Below are 15010 nucleotides of genomic sequence, written 5' to 3' on the forward strand. Positions count from 1 at the left end.
TGTCATCTGCAAATTTACTGACCCACCCTTCGACTCCCTCATCCAAGTCATTAATAAAAATTACAAACAGCAGAGGACCCAGACCTGATCCCTGCGGAACTCCACTTGTAACTGGGCTCCAGGCTGAATTTTATCATCTACCACCACTCTCTGACTTCGACTGGTTAGCCAGTTTTCTATCCAATTGGCCAAATTTCCCTCTATCCCATGCCTCCTGACTTTCCGCATAAGCCTACCATGGGGAACCTTATCAAATGCCTTACGGGGCAACTTGTAACTGATGGTGTTCCCAAGTAATTACTGCCCTCATCCTTCTAGGTGGCAGAAGTCATGGGATTGTAGGTTGCCAATCACAATATTCAGCTTGTTGTCAGTAAAGCATCTGAGAAACTTTGGGCCTTATATATATTACACTGACTGATTCTCTTAAGCTGGATATTAAGGACTTCAATGTTTTGACATGAAAAATGTATCAACAGCAACTACAATTCAAATGAAAATTGCACTTCTATTCTGACTGTGAGCTCTCGCTCTCTCTCTCTCTCGCTCTCTCTCTCTAGCACCAAATTTGCTTTAAGCAACCTCTTCAAACACATCATGACACACGTCTGGAGCATGTAGGACTTGAACTTGGGCTTCAAGGTCAATGCTTCTTGTGCAAATATAAGATAGGAAATGTTCCTTCATCCTTAAATGTATTTTTAAAATAATTTAGTATTTTCCTTTTATTTTACCTGCCATTATTCTTTTGAGACCCCATTTTGCTCTCTTAATCTCCTTTTCAAATTTTCTCTGGCATTCTGTTGTACTCTAAGGCTTCTGCTGTTTGTCATCCTTGATATCTGCCATTAACCTCCCTTTTTCTCTTTATCCAATCCCGTATATCCCTTGTTATCCAGGGATCACATGATCTGTTGCTCCCACTCATTGTTCACTTTTTCTAATTAAGTGTTTTTTAAAACATTTACTGTCGTTAGACCCTTCCTTGATTAAGAATATTATACTCCAATCTTCAGGAACCCTCTCCATGGTTAGCAAACATTAAATGATTATACCAATCCCTATCGAAATCCCACTTCCCTAGCAACCTAGATGCAAGCAATTCAGACCGTGAAACTTATTCACTTTAAGATCGCTAACCTCTCCAGTGAATCCTGCCTGTCCATTTTACATGCCATCCATTTATCTCTACTGGCTCCGCTTCGATCAATATTTTACCACCATCTGTTTGTTTAGTAGACACCAGTGCAAAGAACTCATTAAGTATTCTAGCCTTGCCCAATGCAAAACATAGATGTCCCTAATTGGAACCTTGCTGTCACTTCCTGCTGACTATTTACATGCCGGAGGACATTTTTAGGTTCTCTCTGTTAACGTTGTTCTATTCTCAAACGCTCCCTTCGTCTCCTTTTCACCTCCCATTATAACTAATTGCATTTCACCTACTTCCTGCTTGAGGAATTCACCTGATATGATACATTCTTCTTTATTGCTTCATCGTAGTCTCTTATCTTCCTCATTATCCAAAGAGGCCTGCTTTTGATTGCCCTGTTCTCCCTCTTGTTGGAATGTATGAAGCATGGCCCTGAAATGTCTTTAAAAGATTACCCGTTATTCTGTCAAAACATTTCTGTCAGTCTTTGGTACAGTATTACAGTGGCTCGCTCTATCATCCCATTGAATTTATACAATTTTGAAACATTGTTCTGCCCTTTTACCTGCCAATTTAAAGCTCGTGACATGATGGTCACTCTCACCCCAGTGTTCTCCCAACAGAAACTTCATTCATTCCCACCTCATCCCCACACCAGGTCAGCAGTGTCTCCTTTTGAAAATCAAACCAAAAAGTGCTGAAGAAGCTCAGCAGGCTTGACAGCATTGATAAGTCTATTTCAAAGGGAATAGAGTATAACAATAGAGAGGTCATGCCAAGTTATACAAGGCATTAGTCAGACCGCAACTCTTGGTGCAGAGACCCTTGCAGTTTGCTATAGAATCATAGAAACCCTACAGTATGGAAGCAGACCATTTGTCCCATTGAGTCCACACCAACCCTCTGGAGATAATCACACTCAGACCCAGAGAAAGTGAGGACTGCAGATGCTGGAGATCAAAGTCGAGAGTGTGGGGCTGGAAAAGTACAAGTCAGGCAGCATCTGAGGAGCAGGAGAATCAACGTTTCAGGCATAAGCCCTTCATCAGGAATGATGCCTGAAACGTCGATTCTCCTGCTCCTCGGATGCTGCCTGACCTGCCCTGCTTTTCCAGCACCACAATCACACTCAGACCACCCTATCTCTGTCACCCTGCATTTCCTATGGCTAATCCACCTAGCTTGCATATCCCTGGGCACCATGGGCAATTTAGCATAGCAATTCCAACTAACCTGCACATCTTCGGACTGTGGGACAAACCTGGAGCACCTGAAGGAAACCCACGCAGACACAGGGAGCTGGTGAAAACTCCACACAGACAGTCGGCTGAGGACAGAATCAAACCTGGCTCTCTGTGCTGTGAGGTAGCAGCACTAACCACTGAGGCACCATGCCACTCATAATGTACAGTAATGATTTGGATGCGAATATAGAAGGTGTAAGTTTGCAGATGACATGAAAATTTAAGTTTGTTATTAACAGAGATAAGGATGGCCTCAGGCTACAGTCTAGTAATGATCAGCTGGTACATTCGGCAGAACAATGGCAAATGAAAGCTAACCCTGATAAGTGTGATGTGATGGAGAAAGTGAGGTCTGCAGATGCTGGAGATCAGAGCTGGAAATGTGTTGCTGGAAAAGCGCAGCAGGTCAGGCAGCATCCAGGGAACAGGAGAATCGACGTTTCGGGCATAAGCCCTTCTTCAGGAATGGGGAAAGTTTGTCCAGCAGGCTAAGATAAAAGGTAGGGAGGAGGGATTTGGGGGAGGGGTGTCGGAAATGTGATAGGTGGAAAGAGGTCAAGGTGAGACATTTCCAGACAAATCATTGAGTGTGGCAGAGCAGGTTGGGAAAGCAGTTAGTAAATTCAAGCAGGGTGGTTGGGTTGGATGGTCCGGGTGTCCCAGAGGTGTTCTCTGAAACGCTCCGCAAGTAGCAAGTGTGATGTGATGCCTTTTAGGAAGTGTAATAAGGAAAGGATTAGATGGCATTTGCCTAAGAGGGTGGTGGAGGCAGCCACTCTCACAACATTTATAAAGATTCTGGATGAGCATTTAAAATGCCAGTGCACAGTAGGCTATAGAGCAAGATCAGGTACATGGGATTAATGTAATTTGGTGTTTATTCGTTGCTATAGGCATGGTGGGCCAAAAAGCCCATTTCTATGTTGTATGACTCTATGACACAGCTGCAGTAGTGCAAACAGTTCCCGTCTTTTTATCTAAGGAAAGATATACTCATTTTGGAAGCAGTCCAGAGCCAATTCACTAGGCTGATTCTGGGTACAGAGAGACTGTCTTATGGGGTGAAGTTGAGTAGTTTGGGCCTGAATTCATTGATGTTTAGAAGAATCAGAGTCGAACTTATTGAAACTTATAAGATTCTTAGGGGGTTTGACAGGATACAACAGGGCATAATCTCAGAGATGAAGAAGATCCTTTCTCTCAGTGGGTGATGAATTTGTGAGATTCTTTACCATAGAGCATTGTAGAGGTTGGATCATTAATTGTATTCAAGTCTAAGATAGAAAGACATTTAATAGTAAGGAAGTCAGGGGTTATGGGGAAAAGGCAGCAAAGTGGAATTGTGGATGATCAGATCAGCCATGACTTACTGCATTGTGGAGCTAAATCCAATGGCCAAATAGCCTATTTTTGCCCCTCTGACTTATAGTCTTACAGATACAATGTGACTTTTCTTCAGAAGAGAGAAGTGGAAATGTGATGGGATTTATCTATTCGAAAAGTGGGGAGAAGCAAGTGGAACAAAAGAGCAGTTCAGGGAAGAGTTATTGGGATCAAACAGATCATAGAACAAAAGTCAAAGGGAGTAGTGATGTGTAGACAATCAATAGGTCTGAGGGAGCAACTGAATATATAGCTGACCAAAATGGGCTGTGACTGAAAGCAAAACTATGAGAAAGACAATCAAATCAGAGGATAGAGTTTACGATTTGAAGTTATTCAACTTAGTGCTGACTCCTGAAAACTATGAATTAAAAATAAAGCTGTTCTTCCACTTTGTGTTGAGCATCAATGCATTGCAGAAGCAGGACTAGGACCTGTGAGCATGAGAGCAGGATGGTGTACTGAAGTGGACTGTAACCAGAAGACTGGAATAAATCTTGTGGATAGAATGGGTGTCTACTGCAAAGTGATCACATTGCTTTGTAGAGGGAGCCGTGTTGTCGAGAAAGCCTCCTTCCTAATTGGACCAAGAACATACTAATCAAGGAAGTTCCCTGAACACATTTTAGAAATTTCTCCCCATCTTTGCCTTTGCTCTAATCTTCTCAAAATCAATATTTAGGTAAGTAATTATTAATTTTGTCACTCTAAACTCCTCGCACATCTATGATGTCCCTGAAGATTTGCTTCTCTGTCTCTCTTGCTGTTTGAAGACTTATGGAATGTCCTCCTAGTCCCCAACTCTTTATCATGTGATCATTTTTGCTTTCCAGCTGTAATCAAATGGAAACTGAAAGAACTGCGGATGCTGTAAATCAAAGACAAAAATAGAAATTGCTGGAATAGCTAAGCAAGTCGGGCAGCATCGGTGGAGAGAGATGAGAGATAATATTTCAGGTTAAGTGACCCTTCCTCAGCAGTTCAGAAGGGAGGCTGACTGTGATTTACAGGAGCAAATTAGCATTGAGAGGGAGGAGGTTTTCATGATTTTACCTTGCTTGAAAGTGGATAAGTCCTCAGGCTCAGATGAGATGTATTTCAGGCTGTTGTGGGAGATTGCAGTGCCCCCTGACACTGATTTTCAAATATTCTTGGCTGCAGGACAGAGACCAGAGGACAGCTAAAGTGGTACCATTATTCAAGAAGGATAATAAGGATAAACCAGGAATTATAGGTTAGTGAATCAAACAGTGAATCAGTCTGGAAATTATTGGAAAACATTATGAGGATCAGAATTAATCTTTCTTGGAGTGCCATGGATTCATCAAAAATATTCAATATAGCTTTATCAGGGGAGATCATTTCAAACAAATTTGATTGAATCTTTTAGAGGAGGTGACTAAGTGAGTAGACTTTTAGCATTAGAATTAGCTTTATTGTCTTCATTGAAAGGGGCATTGAGTGTAAGGATAGACAAGTTATGCTGTAGCTTCATAGAGCTTTACCTAGGCCATACTTGGAATATTGTGCACAATTCTGATCACCACACTAGCAGAAGGATGTGAGTGCTTTGGAGAGAGTACAGAAAAGGTTTACTAGGATGTTGCCTGGTACGGGGGATTTTAGCTATGAAGAAAGTTTGGATAGACTGGATTTGTTTTCACTGGAACACAGGAGCTTGAGGGGGCGACCTGATAGAAGCTTATAAGATTGAGAATGGCATGGATGGAGGCTATTTCCCAGGGTGGAGGGGTCCATTACTAGGGGACACAGGTTCAAGGTGCGAACGCGGAAGTTTAAAAGAGATGTGTGAGGTATGTTTTTCACACAAAGGGTGGTGAATGTCCAGAACGTGTTGCCAGAGGAAATGCTGGAAGTAGATAGAATGGCAGCATTCAAGAAGCACCTGGATAAAGGGATATGGATCTTGTAAGGGAAGACAATTTTAGTATGGAAGCACAACATGTGTTGGCGCAAAATTGGAGGGCCAAATGGCCTGTTCCTATACTGTATTGGTCTTTGTTCTTTGCCACATGTACTGAAATGAGTACAATGAAAAGTTTAGAAGTCACTATTTACAACATCATCTTAGGTATAAAGATACCTAGGTACAGCTTCTTCAGGGACAAGACCTGGGAAAAATAAAGAAAAAGAACACCGGCATTGCAGAACTAGATGTTCAGAACACAGTCTCCCAACCTGGACATGCTGACACCTAGCCTCCAGTCCACACCGGGCCTTGGCTCCAATCCACACCGGGCCTAGCCTCCAGTTCACATCGGACCTTGGCTCTAGTCTATACCAGGCTTCACCTTGAGTTTCAAGAGGCTGGGAGATCATTCTGGATATTATTTGTTCACATAAGGGCGTTGTTCCAGGATGGCAGTTATTGCCGATCCCTAATTGCCCAAAGAGCAGTAAACAGTCAACCACCTTGCTGCGGGTCTAGAATCACACATAGGCCAGACCAGATAAGGATGTCCTTCCTTAAAGGACATGGATCTTTTCCAACAATCACTTCATGGTCATCATTAGATTCTTAATTCTGGATATTCTTTATTTAAATCAAATTCACCATCTTCCATGGCATGATTCAAACCCTGGGTCTCCAAGAATGTTATCTGTGTGTCTGGGTTAACAGTGCAGTGATATTAGTACTAGGCTGTCTCCTTAGACGAGGGTAATGCAGTTGGTGTAGTCTACATGGACTTCAGGGAGACATTTAACAAGATCTCACAAAGCAGACTAATTAACAAGCTAAGACCCCATCAGATCCAGGACAATTTGGAAATCCAAAAGCTGACTTACTAACAGGATGCAGAGTGTGATGGTTAGGAGGGTGGTTTTGTGACTGGAAGCCTGTATCAGTGCTGGCTGCCTTGCTGCTTGTTGTATATTTAATGATTTAAACGTGAATGTAGGAAGTATGACAGTAAGTCAGCACAAAATTTGGTGGTACGGTAAATAGCGAAGAGGATAGCCTGAGACAACAGACGATGATGTAGACAGGCTGGTCAGATGGGCTGAGTGACAAATGGAATTTAATTCTGAGAAATGTGAGGTGATGCATTTTGAGAGGATAAACAGGCAAGGGAGTACATGATGAATGGTAGGTACCTAGGGTGGCACGGTGGCTCAATGGTTAGCACTGCTACCTCACAGCATCAAGGTTCGATTCCAGCCTCAAGCGACTGTCTGTGTGGAGTTTGTACATTCTCCCCGTGTCTGCATGGGTTTCCTCTAGGTGCTCCGGTTTCCTCCCACAATGCAAAGATGCACAGGTTAGGTGAATTGCCCATGCTAAATTGCCTGTAATGATCAGGGATGTGTAGGTTAGGTGCATTAGTTAGGCATAAATGTAGAGTAATAGGGTAGGGGAATTGGGTCTGTGTAGGGTTACTCTTCAGAGGGTCGGTGTGGACTTGTTGAGCCAAATGGCCTGATTCTATACTGTCGGGGTTCCATGATTAAAACTACAGAAGATCAGTGTGACCTTGGTGTGCATGACTATAGATCCTTAAAGATAGCAGGACAGGTAGATAAGGCGGTTGAGAAGGCATATCGGATACTTTCCTTTATTTGTCAAGGCATTGAATGCAAGAGCAAGGAGGTTATGATGGAACTATTTAAGACATTAGATCAGAGGCAGTGTACTGTGTGTAGTTCTGGTCACCACACTATAGCGCATGTGATTGCACTGGAGAGGGTGCACAGGAGATTCACCAGTCAGTTGCCTCAATCATCAGTGCAGAGAGACTTGATACTGGGACTGTTATCCTCAGAGTAGAGAAGGCTGGGACGTGACCTAATAAAGATGTACAAAATTATGAGTGACATTGATAGAGCATATATGGAGAAATATTTCCCCTTTGGAGAGGGAGCAAAACCAGGGGCACAGTTTTAAGCTAAGGAGCAGGAGGTGCAGACAGCAGTTCAGATTTTCTTTTACTCAGAAGGTTGTGGATGTCGGGACTTCATCGCCAAAAAGGGTGTTGAGGTGGAAACCTCAGGACTATTAAGAAGTATTTAGATGAGTATTTGAAACACCATGAGATACATGGTTATGGACCAAATGCTGGGAAACGGGATTGGAGTAGATGGATATTGGATGACTGGTGTGTATGTGATGGACTGAAGGGCCTTTCTCGTTGCTGTAAAAGCTCTAATAATTCTCTAAGCAATATTTTTTTTCCTGTTAGGTTTTTGGAACAGTTTGCACCCTTGAAAATCAAGAACCATTGGAATTGTTGAACTTCACCATTTTAAAGCCATGTACCCATTAGAACCATTGCATTATAATGATACAGGAGTGTTTGTACCTATAGTTTACCAACCTCGTACACAGCTGTGTATGTCTGCATACCTGCAATATAAACCTATTGTTATCAGCACTTGTTAGTATGCTAATATGGAAGTGTTCCATTCCCTTGTTACATCTGATATTGTCACTGCTTGGGTTTTAATTCTTCATTCATGGGATATTGCCCAGGATTTGCTGCAGTTAGACATTGTTGCTTTAGTATCAGGAGTTGTGAATGGTGCTGAACATTGTGCAGTCATCAGTGAACACCTCACTTCTGACCTTATGATGGAGGAAAGATCATTGATGCTTGGGCCTAGGACACCACCCTGAGGAGCAACTGCAGAGATATTCTGGAGCTGAGACAATTATATGCCTTATTTACTCCTCCTATATGCTGGTGCCCATCCCCTGACAATTTGCCTTAAATCCTCCTGAACACACTAATGCACCTCCCATAAGTACATTGGTCCTAGCCTTCTGAGGTATCTTTAAAGAGATGCTGTCTCTTTGAAGAGATCCAGTTGCAGTGCTTCAAGAATCTAAAGCATTCCCTACTGTACTATTGCCTCAAGTCACACATTGATCTACCTCATATTCCTATTTCTAATCTGGATAGTGTGTGGCATTTTGAGATGCTACGTTTGAACTTCCATCCATGCATCTGAAAATCTGACTATAGAACTCCAATATCTGCTTTTTCTATACATGGTACTATGAATACCTGAAACTTCTAACTCATTCCCTGCCCCTGCAGAATATTTGGAACCTCCTCCATATGCCATTAACCTGAGACCATGGAGACAACTCAGTATGATTGCCTCACAATGACTGGTCCTGTCTGTCCTAATAGAATCAATTGAATCTCAGATAATTACTGCATCTCTACACGTTGCTGTTTCTTCCTCTACAGTCATTTGCCAATTGGCAACAAAGTCTGGACTGCACTCCTTCCGGGTATCATCAATCCCAGTAGTCATCTATTCAGACTACCACATTGAGAGGGATACCTGCACATTATTTGAGAGGTTCTAATAAAATCACTTAGCATATGAATCCTGAAGGTGACTAACCTTTCTTCGGGTGGGACTCTCTTATTAGCAGAATTGAGATCATAAGTTTCAAATGCAGGTCAAGTGAGTGAAATTGTCTGTATAATTTTCCATGTGTGAAGGACAGAGATTCGGGGCACATTCATGAGAGGTGTCCAGTGCTTTAATTGGACAGGCTTGGCTTTATTCATGTCGCATTGACTCAAAGCTCATCAGCAATTCAGTATTACTTGACAATGGTTTACTTGAGAGATTGGTGTCAGATTTGGAGCATTGTTTTGGTAGCATAGGTAGGAGTGTAAAAGCAGCTGGGATATGCCTGTTATCAAGCTATGAACACATTGGGCTGTTGGTAATGCCCAAACCTCAGGTGACACGTTGCTATGACAGTCTGATCGTATTAGGATCAACACGTTCACTGTTGCTAAATCCTAACAGATGGAAGTTTTGACATTGCCATGGATTGATATTGTCTTCTCGTGACCAATCGACAACATTTACATCTTTCCTACTGGCTTTGTTGGTGTTTCCTGTTGTTAGGTTTTTGGAACAGTCTGTGTTTTTCATTCACTAAGTGATTGTGTGAAAATAATTCCAATATTGAGTTACAACTATTTACCTGTGAGTGGTGGAATAGGTGAAGGAGGGAATTCCTGATCTTTTATTTGCCATGTTGGTACACCTATCAGTGCGTGAAGGCTCTGTCTGAAGTGTTGAAGAGGTGCATGCTCTGAAAATAGAAAGTATGTCTGAAGAACTTTCATCGTTTAATGCCTTTCTGCAGTCACAGTTGACAGAATTTGTTTGGCTGATTTCCCACTTCAGTTACCAATGGGTACTGCAAAGATCTTTTTTGGGTCCACTGTTGTTTGTCACTTGATTAATGTCAGAATGTCACCCGATACCATCCTCTTCACTGTCTCCAACACCATAAATGATCTGGATGAGGGCATAGAAGGATGGGTTAGTAAATTCGCAAATGACACTAAGGTCAGTAGAGTTGTGGATAGTGATGAAGGACGTTGTAGGTTATAGAGAGACATAGATAAGCTGCAAAGCTGGATTGAGAGGTGACAAATGGAGTTTAATGTGGAAAAGTGTGAAGTGACTCACTTTGGAAGGAGTAACAGAGTACTGGGCTAATGGTATGATTCTTGGTAGTGTAGATGAGCAGAGAGATCTTGGTGTCCAGGTACATAGATCCCTGAAAGTTGCCATCCAGGTTGATAGGGTTGTTAAGAAGGCATACAGTGTGTTAGGTTTTATTAGAAGAAGAACTGAGTTTCGGAATCATGAGATCATGTTGCAGCTGTACTAATATCTGGTGTGGCGGTATTTGGAATATTGTGTACAGTTCTGGTCACTGCATTATAGGAAGGATGTGGAAGCTTTGGAAAGAGTTCAGAGGAGATTTACCAGGATGTTGCCTGGTATGGAGGGAAGGTTTTAGGAGGAAAGGCTGTGGGACTTGAGGCTGTTTTCATTAGAGAGAAGTTGAGAGGTGACGTAATTGAGACATAAGATAATCAGAGGATTAGAGATGCTGGACAGTGAGAGCCTTTTTCCTCGGATGGTGATGGCCAGCATGTGGGGGCACAGCTTTAAACTGAGGGGTGATAGATATAGGACAGATGTCAGAGGTAGTTTCTTTACTCAGACAGAGAGTAGTAGGGGCATGGAAAGCACTGCCTGCAACAGTAGTAGACTCGTCGATGTTAAAGGCGTTTAAATGGTCATTGGATAGACATATGGATGAGAATGGATTAGTGTAGGATAGATAGACTTCAGATTTATTTCACAGGTTGGTGCAACATAAAGATCTGAAGGGCCTGTACTGTGCTGTAATGTTCTATATTTTATATGCATTAGGACTTTGCAGCAGCCAACACCTGTCCTAATACAATTGAGACACAGTCACATAGATTGACTTTCACTGACTCTTGATAGGAAGGGCCATACCATAGCTCATGTGCCTCCACATGTAGATCTGTTGACCAATCAATAGGTTAGCAGTCCAGGTGGTTACTGGGTAGGGGCTGGACAGTATGTTGGAAGCTGTCCCTGCAATCAGGTTGTTTCTCATTGACGCTTTCTGAAAGAGTCACTGGTCTGCTCTGTTCATTCAACAAGTGGTGTTGGTGACAGTGAGAAGGATGGTATTGGGTGACAGTCCGCCATGAATCAACTGGTAAATTGGACAGAACAATGGCAGATGGAATTTAATCCTGCCAAGTGTGAGGTGATGCATTTTGGAAGATAGAATAAGGAAATGCTTTACACAATGAATGATAAGTCCCAAGGGAGTACTGAGGAATGAAACCTTGTTTCTTAAGTCCATAAACTCTTGAAGGTATCAGCAGAAGTGGACAGGGTGGTTTGTCCTCATTTGTCAGGGTGTAGAATACAGTTACAAGGAATTCTCGTTTCTAACTTTACAAGGTCGGACTGGAGGCCTGTGACTAGTGGAGTGCCTCAGGGGTTGGCCCTGGCCCCATTGTTTTTTATTTTCTATGTCAATGATTTGGATGAAAATGTACAAGGCATGATTAGTAAGTTTGCAGATGAAGCTAAAATAGATGGTATTGTGGACAGTAGCTGAAAATGTGTTGCTGGAAAAGCGCAGCAGGTCAGGCAGCATCCAGGGAACAGGAGAATCAACATTTCGGGCATAAGCCCTTCTTCAGGAATGAAGAAGGGCTTCTTGTGGACAATAAGCAAGGTTATCAGACATTACAGCAGGACCTCAATCAGCTGGGGAAGTGGGCCAAGAAATAGCAAAATGGAATTTAATATAGGTAAGTGTGAGGGCTTGCATTTTGGAAAGTCAAATCAAGGTTGGAGTTTTGTGATCCATGATAGGCCCTTAAGGAATGTAGTGGAACAAAGGGATCTTGGAGTTCAGGTATATAGTATTCTGAAAGTGGAGTCATAGGTAGACAGGGTGTTGAAGAAGGCTTTTGGCTCACTGGCCCTCATCAGTCAGGGCATTGAGTATAGAAGTTGGGAAGTTATGTTGCAGTTGTACTGGATGTTAGTGAGGCCACATTAGAGTATTGTGTTCAGTTTTGGTCACCTTGCTATCAGAAGCAAAGAGTGCTGTACTGGAAAGAGTGCAGAAGAAAGTTACAAGGATGTTGCCTGGACTCAATGGTCTGAGTTATCGGGAAAGGTTGTACAAGCAAGACTTTTTTCTTTAGAGAGTGGGAGACTGAGGGGAGATCTTAAAGAGGTGCATGAGATCATGACAGGAATGGATAAGGTGAGTCTTTTTCCCAGGATTGGGGAATTGAGGACTAGAGGGCATCAGTTTATGGTTTGAGGGGAAAGTATAAGAGGGAACCAGAGGGGCAAGACTTTTACACAGAGGGTGCCACGCATATGGAATGAGCTGCCAGTAGAAGTGGTTGAAGCAGGTACGTTAACAACATTTATAAGGCATTTGGACAAATACATGGATAGGAAGAGTTCAGAAGGATATGGGCCAAGGGCAGGAAAATGGAGTTAGCGTGGATGGGCATTTTGGTCAGCATGGACCAGGTTGGGCCGAAGTCTCTGTAGGACTGTATAACTCTAAAACATTTATTGGGTCACAAATGGAATACTGTGTGCATTCTTGATTTGGAGATGCCAGTGTTGGACTGGGGTGTACAAAGTTAAAAATCACACAACACCAGGTTTAATTGGAAGCACTAGTTTTTGGAGCACCGCTCCTTCATCAGGTGATTGTGGAAGACACAATTGAAACAGAATTTTGTTGTTAGACTATAACCTGGTGTTGTGTGATTTTGGTCACCACGCCAATGGAAGGACATAATTGCACTGGAAAAAATATAGAGGGGATCCACCAGCTTATGGCTGGGATGTAAAAGTGTCAGTTCAGAGGGGACACTGAATAGGCTGGGTTTATTTTCCCTGAAGCAGAGGAAGTTGAGGGGGGAATCTGAGTGAGGGATAGAAAATTATGAGAGGCATAGTCAGAGTATATTGTGAGAATCTTTCCCCGTGATAGATGTGTCTAAGGGCAGAGTGCATATGTTTAAGGTTAGAAGTATGTGATTTACAGGAGATCTGCAGAAAAATCTTTTCATCTAGAGGGAGATAGTATGAAACATGTTGCCTGAGAGAGTGGTGGACGCAAATACTCTCATAACTTTTAAGAAGCATCTAAATGAGTACTTAAAATTCCAGGGCACAGTAGGCTATGCACCAAGTGTAGTTTAGTGGGCTGAAGGGCATCCTTCTATGCTGTCTGACTCTATGACTCACTATGATGTAACCTACCTCCTTATAAAAGATGGAACAACATCAGCTACTAGTTTTGATCAGTCAGTTTCATAGATTTCTGGCAACCAGTGACAATTCTGTTGAGGATTGCATTCAATATCTTGGAATGTGACAACTTTCCTAAATAAGACACCCATCTAGCTACTGAATAACATAGGGCCAGAGCAAATGTCTATTGTTTTGCTATGCCAAAATATATTAAGTTCTCCCTTTGCATCTTTATTGCTAGGATGAAAAGATTTCGGTATGTTTCAGAGTTGACCTACAAACTAATAACAAAGTATCTACTGCAGTTAGCTCACTAGCACACTGGCAAAGGACTTCTTTATTATGTCTAACGAGTAATCCTAAGATAAACAAATCATCAGTGTTGAGAAAACTTCTGGTGGGCCAGTCTTTGGCATAAATATTGAACAGCATGACTGTAAAAACACTACCTTGAGGTAAACCTTTTTTCTGCCTGCACCATCTGTTCTGCCTATGTACCATCTGTTAATCAAATTTATCAGCTCAATCTGATATTGCAGGTTATATGGAGTGGGCGGCACGGTGGCATAGTGGCACTGTTGCCTCACAGCACCAGAGACTCGGGTTCAATTCCCGCCTCAGGCGACTGACTGTGTGGAGTTTGCACATTCTCCCCGTGCCTGCGTGGGTTTCCTCCGGGTGCTCCGGTCCCCTCCCACAGTCCAAAGATGTGCAGGTCAGTTGAATTGGCCATGCTAAATTGCCCGTAGTGTTAAGTAAGGGGTGGATGTGTAGGGGTATGGGTGGGTTGCGCTTCGGTGGGGTGGTGTGGACTTGTTGGGCCGAAGGGCCTGTTTCCACACTGTAAGTAATCTAATCTAATCTAAAAACTTCTAGGCAAGAAACCCAATTATTATGTCATACACAGTAGATAAATTCCTGTGCATGTAATTAGTTCTGTTTTGTGACCATTCTCAGCACACTGAGATTTAGGAGCGAGCGCATGCAGCATTTCCATGATTAGAACGTCATTTCTTCAGGGCTGACTTACTCATCTACAAAGGGTTCCACCTGTTTAAGGACAAGGCTCTCAAGTAAAGTGTTGTTGTAGAAAGGCCATTGTTCACATTGGAACCAACGATATAGGAAGGGAAAAGGTTGAGACTCTGAAGGGAGATTACAGAGAATTAGGCAGAAATTTAAAAAGGTGGTCCTCAAGGGTAGTAATATCTGGATTACTCCCGGTGCTATGAGCTAGTGAGGGCAGGAATAGGAGGATAGAGCAGATGAATGCATGGCTGAGGAGCTGGTGTATGGGAGAAGGATTCACATTTTTGGATCATTTTTGGGGTAGACGTGACCTGTACAAGAAGGACAGAGTGCACCTAAATTGGAAGGGGACTAATATACTGGCAAGGAAATTTGCTAGAACTGCTTGGGAGGATTTAAACTAGTGAGGTGGAGACCCAGGGAGATAGTGAGGAAAGAGATCAGTCTGAGACTGGTACAGTTGAGAACAGAAGTGAGTCAAACAGTCAGGGCAAGTAGGGACAAGGTAGGACTAATAAATTAAACTGCATTTATTTCAATGCAAGAGGCCTAACAGGGAAGGCAGATGAACTCAGGG

The 15010-nt window shown here is 42.6% G+C and overlaps 1 protein-coding gene across 3 annotated transcripts in view; it reads right to left on the bottom strand.

Annotated features, from left to right (window-relative positions):
- LOC122540028 (corticotropin-releasing factor receptor 1-like) overlaps positions 1 to 15010 on the bottom strand; it is a 345294-nt gene that overhangs the window by 309999 nt on the left and 20285 nt on the right. For 2 of the 3 annotated variants that reach the window (XM_043675340.1, XM_043675337.1), the window contains exon 2: positions 9752 to 10071. The exons of the other annotated variant lie outside the window; for it this stretch is intronic. The gene's annotated coding sequence lies outside the window, so the exon portion shown is untranslated. The remainder of the gene's footprint in view (positions 1 to 9751; positions 10072 to 15010) is intronic. 3 annotated transcript variants of the gene reach the window in all.

The sequence above is a fragment of the Chiloscyllium plagiosum genome, chromosome 33 (assembly GCF_004010195.1).
Source record: "Chiloscyllium plagiosum isolate BGI_BamShark_2017 chromosome 33, ASM401019v2, whole genome shotgun sequence".
NCBI lineage: Eukaryota > Metazoa > Chordata > Chondrichthyes > Orectolobiformes > Hemiscylliidae > Chiloscyllium > Chiloscyllium plagiosum.